Below are 10,000 nucleotides of genomic sequence, written 5' to 3' on the forward strand. Positions count from 1 at the left end.
ATTAGACGTAGGCAGCTGAAGGATGGTTCTGCCATTCGACCAGTTCAGGACCAAACAACAATTATTTGCAGCCTATAATCTAACAGACCTAAGACTGTGATACAGATATTTTGTAGACTATAGCCTATATGTATACACTAATACATATGCTCTAACTTAACCATGGCCCTGTTTGTGAGGAGAGCTTTTATTGTGAGAAGGTATTTCATTGCATTGTATAGTTTACACATAAATACACTTTTGAGTAGATTAGCTTCAACACATGGTTACAATATACCCCATTACAGAATAAAAGAAAACAGAGGTGAACTATTCATCGAATTCATATCATTTATTTGCATAGATTAAAACTATGCTATCAAATCACTTGATCAAGTAGTAAAACATAAATCATGACAACATAAAATTACAGGTAATTTATTTTTATTTTTAAAACAGCCATAAAATCAAGCTTTTGTTGATGTATATTAATGCATGTGAATATTAACTATAACTTACATTAATACCTCCCAACTTGGCCCAATTCACATTTCCAATTTCCCATCCTGACATACCGATTTAGAATGTCTTCAACCAATAGTAATACTGGCTAAATATCCACGCAGGCTACAGCAACTCCAGAGAGTGTCAGGCCCCCTGGGCTTTGGTGGAGCCACTCTGATTTGGGTGTCCTCGGTACCAAGTGGTCACATGTGGTTCTGGGTTCCACTGTGGAGTGTTATGAACATCAAGGCAGACACAGGGTGAATTTTACTTCACGTAACCATGAAGTTGTTTCTCATTCTGTTCCCCACCAGAAGGACAGGGAAGAAACCACCATTTATCTATTGGCTGCTGCTATACATGTTGATTTGGTTTGTCATTCTATCATTTTTGTCCCATGGAATTTTAGTAGTATTTAAATATAATTTACTTAGAAGTTAAAAGTTTTTTGTTTGTTATTAGCTGTATTCTCAAATTGAAAAAAAAGTGAGGGAGCTTCGCTCCTCTGCGCTCCGGCAGAACTACGCCCCTAATTATAGGTGTCGTGTCATTTAGTGAGAAGTAGAAGTGACACTTAAAATGTGGACTGTGTACAAAGCGTTGTTCTGACAATTCCAAACAACTCCATTTTGGTTACTGCTGTATTATAAAAATGTTCCATATAGTCAGAATAGAAAGGTTCACATAAACCACGTTTAGACAAAAAATATGATTTAATTATTGTAAAATAAATACATTATCAATATAGTACATATGTAAATATGAAACATACAGTTGCAACACAATATAATAATAATACTAATAATAATACAAAAAATAATCAGTGGGAAGAAAATATTTTACATTTCAGAGACACTTGAAAGAGACCCAGTGATAGTCAGATAGCTGACTGAGAGGAATCCAGGCACAATCATTAACATATTGGACCAACTAGTCAGTCAGGTTTGGTCAGTGATGACACCAGAAACTTACACTGAGGTGGCTAAGGGGTAGGTTGTTGTGTAGCGGTGCTTGTAATATACAGAGCATTCAGAGAGTATTCAGACCCTTGACATTTTCTACATTTTGTTACGTTACCCCAAAATGACATCACAATACCCCATAATAACGTCACACTACCCCATACTGACATCACCATACCCCATAATGACATCACAATACCCCATACTGACATCACCATACCCCATAATGACGTAACAATACCCCATACTGACATCACCATACCCCATAATGACCTCACCATACCCCATACTGACAGGTTGTTAGACATTTTTGCAAACTTCAATATCACAGTTACTAGTATTCAGACCCTTTACTCAGTACTTTGTTGAAGCACCTTTGGCAGCGATTACAGCCTCCAGTCTTCTTGGGTCTGACGCTACAAGCTTGGCACACCTGTATTTGGGGAGTTTCTCCCATTCTTCTCTGCAGATCCTCTCAAGCTCTGTCAGGTTGGATGGGGAGCGTTGCTGCACAGATATTTTGAGGTTTCTCCAGAGATATTCGATCGGGTTCAAGTCCGGGCTCTGGCTAGGCCACTCAAAGCCACTCCTGCGTTGTCTTGGCTGTGTTCTTAGGGTCGTTGTCCTGTTGGAAGTTAAACCTTCACCCCTGTCTGAGGTCCTGAGCGCTTTGGAGCAGGTTTTCATCAAGGATCTCTCTGTACTTTGCTCTGTTCATCTTTCCCTCGATCCTGACTAGTCTCCCAATCCCTGCCGCTGAAAAAAATACCAACAGCATGATGCTGCCACCACCATGCTTCACCGTAGGGACGGTACCCGGTTTCCCCCAGATGAGTTCCATCTCGGTTTCATCAGACCAGAGAATCTTGTTTCTCCTGGTCTGAGTCCTTTAGGTACCTTTTGGTAAACTCCAAGCAGGCTGCCATGTGCTTTTTACTGAGGAGTGGCTTCCGTCTGGCCACTCTACCATAAAGGCCTGATTGGTGGAGTGCTGCAAAGATGGTTGTCCTTCTGGAAGGTTCTCCCTTCTCCGCAGAGGAACTCTGGAGCTCTGTCAGAGTGACAATCAGGTTCCTGGTCACCTCCTGACCAAGGCCCTTATTTCCCCGATTGTTCAGTTTGTCCGGACGTCCAGCTCTAGGAAGAGTCTTGTTCCAAACTTCTTCCATTTAAGAATGATGGAGGCCGGTTCTCCCAGGTGGCTCAGTGTTCTAAGGCTAGCCACCAGAGATTCTGGGTTCGTGCCCAGGCTCTGTCACAGCCAGATGCAACCGGGAGGTCCATGGGGCGACGCACGATTGGCCTAGCATCGTCTGGGTTAGGGAGGGTTTGGCCGGCAGGGATGTCCTTGTCTCACCGCGCACTAGCGACTCCTGTTTGGGCGGGCGCAGTGCACGATGACCAGGTCGCCAGGTGTACGGTGTTTCCTCCGACACATTGGTGCAGTTGGCTTCGGGTTGGATGGCCATTGTGTCAAGAAGCAGTGCGGCTTGGTTGGGTTGTGTTTCGGAAGACGCACTCAACCTCTCAACCTTCGCTCCCGAGTCCGTACGGGAGTTGTAGCGATGAGACAAGACTGTAACCAATTGGAAACCAGGAAATTGGGGAGAAAAAGGGGGTAAAAAAAGGAAAAGAATGATGGTGATTTTGGGGAGCTTCAATGGTGCAGAAATGTTTTGGTATCCTTCTCCAGATCTGTGCCTCGACACAATCCTGTCTCTTGAGCTCTACGGACAATTCCTTCCACCTCATGGCTTTGCTCTGACATACACTGTCAACTGTGGACCTATATAGACAGGTGTGTGCCTTTCCAAATCATGTCCAATCAATTGAATTTACCACCAGGTTGACTCCAATCAAGTTGTAGAAACATTTCAAGGATGATCAATGGAAACAGGATGCACCTGAACTCAATTTTAAGTCTCACAGTAAAGGGTCTGAATACTTATGTAAATTAGGTATTTCTGTTTAGTTTTTTATTTGTCATACATATTTTATGTTTTTGCAAAAATGTATAGAAACCTGTTTTCGCTTTGTCATTATGGGCTTTGTGATGTCATTATGGGGTATTGTGATGTCATTATGGGGTATTGTGATGTCATTATGGGGTATTGTGATGTCATTATGGGGTATTGTGATGTCATTATGGGGTATTGTGATGACATTATGGGGTATTGTGATGTCATTATGGGGTATTGTGATGCCATTATGGGGTATTGTGTGTAGATTGATGAGGGGAAAAATGATTTAATCCATTTTAGAATAAGGCTGTAACGTAACAACATGTGGAAAAAGTCAAGGGGTCTGAATACTTTCCGAAGGCTCTGTATGGTGTAAATGCATTTATATATAATTTTTTTTTTTTAAATTGGGGGGGGGTCCTAATGGGGTGTTGAGGAGGCTTCCACATCATCTTGCCCCTCCCTCGAACCGCCCATGGGTTTGGTCCATATATATGGTGTCAGTCTCCAGAACAGACAGTTCATAGATCCATCCACCGCCTGTCTTCAGAACAGACAGTTCATAGATCCATCCACCGCCTGTCTTCAGAACAGACAGTTCATAGATCCATCCACCGCCTGTCTTCAGAACAGACAGTTCATAGATCCATCCACCGCCTGTTTTCAGAACAGACAGTTCATAGATCCATCCACCGCCTGTTTTCAGAACAGACAGTTCATAGATCCATCCACCGCCTGTCTTCAGAACAGACAGTTCATAGATCCATCCACCGCCTGTCTTCAGAACAGACAGTTCATGCACTTCACAGCCTTGCTGCCGTAGTCCAGACACTCCGGGCCGATGCACTGACAGCAGGCGTTGTGAAACCAGCGGTACTTCGACCCTCCCATCGACTCACAGTATAGTTTACACTGGCGGATGGATACGCAGTCGTCAAAGTAGACCACCGTACACATGTTATCTGGGGGACAAGGGAGGAGGGATACAGAGAGAAAATAGGGCACAGGTCAGTTATCTTAGTAACAGCATGTATAACACAGAACTAGTATTCCAGTAATCCCATATAGACATATTTAAAACCGTTCCAGTAATCCCATGTAGACATATTTAAAGCCGTTCCAGTAATCCCATGTAGACATATTTAAAGCCGTTCCAGTAATCCCATATAGACATATTTAAAGCCGTTCCAGTAATCCCATATAGACATATTTAAAGCCGTTCCAGTAATCCCATGTAGACATATTTAAAGCCGTTCCAGTAATCCCATGTAGACATATTTAAAGCCGTTCCAGTAATCCCATGTAGACATATTTAAAGCCGTTCCAGTAATCCCATGTAGACATATTGAAAGCCGTTCCAGTAATCCCATGTAGACATATTTAAAGCCGTTCCAGTAATCCCATGTAGACATATTTAAAGCCGTTCCAGTAATCCCATATAGACATATTTAAAACCGTTCCAGTAATCCCATATAGACATATTTAAAGCCGTTCCAGTAATCCCATGTAGACATATTTAAAGCCGTTCCAGTAATCCCATATAGACATATTTAAAGCCGTTCCAGTAATCCCATGTAGACATATTTAAAGCCGTTCCAGTAATCCCATGTAGACATATTTAAAGCCGTTCCAGTAATCCCATGTAGACATATTTAAAGCCGTTCCAGTAATCCCATGTAGACATATTTAAAGCCGTTCCAGTAATCCCATGTAGACATATTTAAAGCCGTTCCAGTAATCCCATATAGACATATTTAAAGCCGTTCCAGTAATCCCATATAGACATATTTAAAGCGGTTCCAGTAATCCCATATAGACGTATTTAAAGCCGTAGTTAGTAACTACCTGCAAAAAGCAGTCATATTTAACCCTCATTACTGAGGACAATGCCACCCACTCTGGTGTGTGTGTGTGTGTGTGTGTGTGTGTGTGTGTGTATATATATATCTCAGTTGCTAGAGAGAGAGAGAAAATATACACTTTCAATTAACCCAAAGCAGTCAGAAAAGGAGGAGAGAGAGAAGGTTACCACCATCACCACAGACTGAACACACCAGCCGCTGTATCAGACATGGTGTTGGTTCTATAGTATAGAAAAAAGCAGTTCTATAGTATAGAAGTAACAGCTCTTCTATTTAACCTGTGTTTTACTAGCACAGGTACAACTGGGTCTAAACAGATAGTTGTACTTTGACATACGTACGTCTCTCCTTGAATCTCCACTGAAAGGAATACCAGCTGCCTCTGTTATGTCGTACTATTCTAGTCATGTGGTTCTACAGTCGTAGTAATATATTTCTGTGGTTCCACAGTCTAATCAATCTATTTCTATGGTTCCACAGTCTAATCAATCTATTTCTATGGTTCCACAGTGTAATCAATCTATTTCTATGGTTCCACAGTCTAATCAATCTATTTCTATGGTTCCACAGTCTAATCAATCTATTTCTATGGTTCCACAGTCTAATCAATCTATTTATATGGTTTCACAGTAATCAATCTATTTCTATGGTTCCACAGTCTAATCAATCTATTTCTATGGTACCACAGTCTAATCAATCTATTTATATGGTTCCACAGTCTAATCAATCTATTTCTATGGTACCACAGTCTAATCAATCTATTTATATGGTTTCACAGTCTAATCCTAGTGGACTATATTAGACTATATTTGGGGCGGCAAGGTAGCCTAGTGGTTAGAGTGTAGAGGTGGCAGGGTAGCCTAGTGGTTAGAGTGTAGAGGTGGCAGGGTAGCCTAGTGGTTAGAGCGTAGAGGCGGCAGGGTAGCCTAGTGGTTAGAGCGTTGGACTAGAAGGTTGCAAGTTCAAACCCCTGAGCTGACAAGGTCGTTCTGCCCCTGAACAGGCAGTTAACCCCACTGTTCCTAGGCCGTCATTGAAAATAAGAATGTGTTCTTAACTGACTTGATTTAAATAAATAAAAAATTAAAATCAATCTATTTCTATGGTTCCACAGTCTAATCAATCTATTTCTACGGATCCTCTACCTTGAGTGTCGTATCTTGCGTGAATGCTGTTGCCGGGGATTGACATGTTCTGATGCTGGTCGTCAAGCGTCTCCAAGAAGGAGACCAGGTTCTCGTGGTGAGATAGTTCCTCAGCAACGGGAAGGACACCACCATCATGTTGATAGGGCGTCGCCCTCCGTGGGGGCTCGGAACAACGAGGGATTGGTCGATGGAGTTCCTCCACTGTGCTCTTAGAGGTGGCTGGAGTATCGCTGTAGTTCTTAGGGTTACACATCCCTGAGAGGGACAGGAGAGGAGAGGAGAGTGGAGGGAGGGAGGGGGATAGAGAGAGAGACAGGGAGGGAGGGGGAGAGAGAGAGACAGAGAGAGAAAGGGATGTGAGGGGAGAGAGAGAGAGATAGGGGAGGAGGAGAGAGAAAGAGAGACAGAGAAAGAGGGAGGAGAGAAAGGGAGGGAGGGGGAGAGAGAGACAGAGGGAGAGAGAGAGGGGGGGTAGAGGGAGGTTGGGAGGGAGGAAGGGGGAGAGAGAGGAGAGAGAAAGGGAGGGAGGGAGAGAGAGACAGGGAGGGAGGGGGAGAGAGACAGGAGAGACAGGGAGGGAGGGGAGAGAGACAGGAGAGAAAGGGAGGGAGGGGGGAGAGAGAGACAGAGAGAGAAAGGGATGGATGGGGAGAGAAAGAGGGAGGGAGAAGAGAGAAAGGGAGGGAGGGGGAGAGAGAGAGAGAGAAAGGAGGGGGAGAGAGAGAGAGAGAAAGGGAGGGAGGGGGAGAGAGAGAGACAGAGAGGGAGGGGGAGAGAGAGAGACAGAGAGGGAGGGGAGAGAGAGAGACACAGAGAGGGAGGGGGAGAGAGAGAGACACAGAGAGAGAGAGGGAGGGGAGAGAGAGGGAGGGAGAGAGAGAGACAGAGAGAGAAAGGGAGGGGGAGAGAGGAGAGAGAGAGAGAGACAGAGAGAAAGGGAGGGATGGATGGAGGAGAGGGAGACAGAGAAAGAGGGAGAGAGAAAGGGAGGGAGGGGGAGAGAGAGACAGAGAGAGAGAGAGAGAGGGAGGGAGGGGAGAGAGAGACAGAGAGAGAGAGGAGGGAGGGAGGGGGAGAGAGAGACAGAGAGAGAAAGGGAGGGGAGAGAGAGAGAGACAGAGAGAGAAAGGGAGAGAGGGAGAGAGAGAGAGAGGGGGAGAGACAGAGAGAGAAAGGGAGGGGGAGAGAGAGAGAGGGGGAGAGACAGAGAGAGAAAGGAGAGAGAGAGAGAGAAAGGGAGAGAGAGAGAGAGGAGGAGAGAGTAAGAGACAGAGAAAGAGAGAGAGAGAGGGAGGGGGAGAGAGAGAGACAGAGGAAGAGGGAGGGAGGAGAGAGAAAGGGGGAGGGAGGGAGGAGAGAGAAAGGGGGGGAGAGGTAGAGAGAGAAAGACAGACAGAGCGAGAGAGAATGATAATATATTTTAAAAGGTTTAGTGGTTTCTATACAAGTAGTTCTGACCAAAATGATTTGATTAAAATTACAATTGTTTATTCTTTATGATATAGAGTAGCTGTTACTTCAGAGAAACATCAGATTAGCCTAACATTGTAATGAGTCTAAGTGAATTAGATAAATCATTCAATGAGCAGCAGAGTTTGACGGAGGAATATTGGATTACAAACCAACCAATGCTAAAAACAGAGCCAAGACAGCTGTTTCAGATAAACCACCATACACATTGGTCCACTCCACCCTCCCTCCACTCCTCCCTCCCTACTTCCACTCTCCCTCCCTCCACCCTCCCTCCACTCCTCCCTCCCTCCCTCCACTCTCCCTCTATCCACCCTCCCTCCCTCCTCCCTCCCTACCTCCACTCTCCCTCCATCCACCCTCCCTCCACTCCTCCCTCCCTACCTCCACTCTCCTCTCCCTCCTCCATCACCCTCCCTCCCTCCACACCTCCACTCTCCTCTCCCTCCCTCCACTCCTCCCCTCCCTACCTCCACTCTCCCTCCATCCACCCTACCTCCACTCCTCCCTCCCTACCTCCACTCTCCCTCCTCCACTCTCCCTCCTCCACTCCTCCCTCCCGCCACACCTCCACTCTCCTCTCCCTCCCTCCATCCACCCTCCTCCACACCTCCACTCTCCTCTCCCTCCCTCCACTCCTCCCTCCCTCCATCCACCCTGCCTCCACTCCTCCCTCCCTACCTCCACTCTCCCTCCCTCCACTCCTCCACTCTCCCTCCATCCACTCCTCCACTCTCCCTCCATCCACCCTCCCTCCACTCCTCCCTCCCTCCCTCCCTCCCTCCCTCCCTCCCTCCCTCCCTCCCTCCACTCCTCCCTCCCTCCACTCCTCCACTCTCCCTCCATCCACCCTCCCTCCCTCCCTCCACTCCTCCCTCCCTCCCTCCCTCCACTCCTCCCTCCCTCCACTCCTCCACTCTCCCTCCATCCACCCTCCCTCCCTCCCTCCATCCACCCTCCCTCCACTCCTCCCTCCCTCCCTCCCTCCACTCCTCCCTCCCTCCACTCCTCCACTCTCCCTCCCTCCCTCCACTCCTCCCTCCCTCCACTCCTCCACTCTCCCTCCATCCACCCTCCCTCCCTCCACTCCTCCTTCCCTCCCTCCCTCCACTCCTCCCTCCCTCCCTCCACTCCTCCCTCCATCCCAAATACAAACTTTGCTTCCCCTCTACCTCCCCCTCGTCAGTCAACCCAAACCACTCACAGACACTGTCACACGCATACAGAATTACACGCACACATCAAAAACAGGTGCTGTTTCGCACTCGACTGGAAACATATTGGGAATGACTCTCTCCCTCCCCTCTCTAGATCCCTCCCTCCCCCTCCCTCTCTCTCTCCCCTCCACTCTCTAGATCCCTCCCTCCCTCTCTCTCTCCCTTCCCCTCTCTAGATCCCTCCCTCCCCCTCCCTCTCCCTCCCCCTCCCTCTCCCTCCCCCTCCCTCTCTCCTCCCTCTCTAGATCCCTCCCTCCCCCTCCTCTCTCTCCCCTCCCCTCTCTAGATCCCTCCCTCCCCCTCCCTCTCTCTCCCTCTGTAGATCCCTCCCTCCCCCTCCCTCTCTCTCCCCTCCCCTCTCTAGATCCCTCACTCTCTCTCTCCCTCCCCTCTCTAGATCCCTCCCTCCCTCTCTCTCTCCCTTCCCCCTCTCTAGATCCCTCCCTCCCTCTCCCCTCCCCCTCTCTAGATCCCTCATTCCTTCCCTCTCTCTCCCCTCCCCTCTCTAGATCCCTCCCTCCCCCTCTCTCCCTCCCCCTCTCTAGATCCCTCCCTCCCTCTCTCTCTCTCTCCCCCCTCCCCGTCTCTAGATCCCTCCCTCCCTCTCTCTCCCTCCCCTCTCTAGATCCCTCCCTCCCTCACTCTCTCCCCTCCCCTCTCTAGATCCCTCCCTCCCTCTCTCTCCCCTCCCTCTCTAGATCCCTCCCTCCCTCTAGATCCCTCCCTCTCTCCCCTCCCCTCTCTAGATCCCTCCCTCCCCCCTCTCCCCTCCCCCCCTCTCTAGATCCCCTCCCTCCCTCTCTCTCTCTCTCCCCTCCCCGTCTCTAGATCCCTCCCTCCCTCTCTCTCTCCTCCCCCTCTCTAGATCCCTCCCTCTCTCTCTCTCTCTCCTCCCCC

At 47.9% G+C, this 10,000-nt stretch overlaps 1 pseudogene; it reads right to left on the reverse strand.

The window, feature by feature from the left end:
* Positions 1–3,002: 3,002 nt before the first annotated feature.
* LOC135571034 (twisted gastrulation protein homolog 1-A-like) overlaps positions 3,003–10,000 on the reverse strand; it is a 46,323-nt pseudogene continuing 39,325 nt past the window's right edge.

The sequence above is a fragment of the Oncorhynchus nerka genome, unplaced genomic scaffold (assembly GCF_034236695.1).
Source record: "Oncorhynchus nerka isolate Pitt River unplaced genomic scaffold, Oner_Uvic_2.0 unplaced_scaffold_835, whole genome shotgun sequence".
NCBI lineage: Eukaryota > Metazoa > Chordata > Actinopteri > Salmoniformes > Salmonidae > Oncorhynchus > Oncorhynchus nerka.